Genomic DNA, 2,044 nt, shown 5'->3' with positions numbered 1-2,044 from the left:
ACAAATGTACAAATGTGCTTGACACAATGGATGGATGTATGGATTGTGCTAAGAGTTGTATGAGCCCCCCAATAAAATGATTTAATGGGGGAGATAAAAGACAGAGGAGAACAACAAGAACAAAAAGAATTTCCTACTCTAGTTGCCATTGAGTTGATTCTGACTCTCAGTGACCCACTAAGACAGAGTAGAACGGCCTCTTTCAGTTTCCAAGACCACATCTTTGCAGGAGTACACGCCTCATCTTTCGCCTACAGCTTGATAGGTCCAAATCACTAGCATTGGGCTTAGCTGCTCAGTGTGTAACTCCTACACCACCAGAGTTCAGAAGAGTATTAGTCCTACCCAATCATCCTTACCAAAACCAGTGACTGAACAAATACATTTAGGGAAGTTTGCATCTCTTCTTGGTGATTCACTCACTCATTGGAACGCCTTCCTGAAAATTTTATCTACAAGTTGTTTGTTGTATTTACTCATTGCACAACAAATCCAAGTTATTTAACTTGTTCACCTCAGCAAGTCTCAAACTTCTTTATTTTATGCGTCACTAAGAAAGAAAACCCTTGACAATTAAACTATGACCCAGTACGATGATGCCAACAAATATAACAGAAACGGTAAAGTTAAAAAAATAGATGCTGAGAGAGATGGGGTAAGTAAAAGACATGCCAAGACACATGGGGAATCTCCAAGAAAACAGGCAGCAGAAGCTAAAAAGACAAGGACCTTTCTCTGAATTCAGACTTCTAGCTTCCTAGAACGTTTCTGTTTTTTCAAACAAATTTGTTATTTTTTAAAATTTGTATTTAAAATATAAATTGTATTTATCACTAAAGACTTCAAGTCGATTTCAGTTTTACTTTCAGACGGCCTTAGTGACAAACAAAACAAAAAGAAAATAATTTTAATATATACTGCTTAGAGTTGGCAAAATGTGGGATCTGAACATACCCTCCATTTTTACAAAATAACACTTATCACATCCTAAGGCTCTAGTGCTCTTAGACTAAGATCCTTGGGGAAAACTCTGCTGGGGCTGGCATCTTTCACAATTGTCTTCAAGGATGATAGTTGTCATCGTTTCCTATTAAGTAAAAGAACAAAAACTCTTTTTAGCTAAATAAAAACAACAAAAGAACTCATCACCCATTTTTGGCTTTGTCCAATTAAAAGTTGATTTCCAGGCCCACATCACAATGTAACTGTCTAGCTCAATGAGCATGTTGTTCTCTTTAAATTAATATGGCATGTAATTAAACCATTAGACGGTTGACAGGCTTCTCTTGCGGGTAGTTTGCTTTATAACCCCTTTGCACCTGAAGATCCCACACCCTGAAATGACTCAACTTCAAAATACTACCATTTAAGTCTCCAGTATTTTATAGGCAATAGACTTGGGTGTATAGCTTTGCAACTCTCCGGTGAGTCAGATCTAGTGAGCTTTGAAGGGGATTAGATTTGGACCCAGGATATGGATGAGGTTGATGGTGTAGGCTCCTACAGCTCCTTTTGTGCATGAGCTCATGAACCTAGCACCCGTTTCCAACCTTCTTTCATGGAGGAATGGCTGTGGGGGCGGAGGGTCCCACCCCTGGCTCTCCCGCAGGCGATAGATACCCACGTGGCCTGGGATTTTCCCTCTTAACACCTCTGCAAATCGACAGCACAGGAATACATCCTCATGAACGAGTCTCGGAGTTTTCCCAGGCTCTGCGGGTTGGTGGGCCCCGTCAACCACTGGCCCGGAGCCGCCCGATGACCTGCGGGGCCCGGGTCACCTCCGCGCTGGCTTTTGCCCGCCACTCGCAGACACCTCCTCCCCGCACCGGGGCTAGGACTTAGGCAGGCCGCCTCCCCAGCGGCCCCGCCCTGCCCTCGCGCAGCCCGAGCACCCCGCAGAGGCGCAGGGTGCCGGAGGGCTGGGAGCGCGGCAGAGCCCGGGCCCCGCCCGGAGCCGGGTGGGAGGGAGCGGCCGCCAGCGGCCCGGGAAGAACAACGTGTGCGAACTCGGCCGCGCTTCCCGAGGGCGCCGCATCCGCCC

This window comes from Echinops telfairi, unplaced genomic scaffold (genome assembly GCF_000313985.2).
Source record: "Echinops telfairi isolate 266 unplaced genomic scaffold, ASM31398v2 ScPeMD7_13;HRSCAF=56, whole genome shotgun sequence".
Classification (NCBI taxonomy): domain Eukaryota; kingdom Metazoa; phylum Chordata; class Mammalia; order Afrosoricida; family Tenrecidae; genus Echinops; species Echinops telfairi.
The sequence above is the reverse complement of the archived record's forward strand: the minus strand, read 5'-3'. Positions refer to the sequence as shown.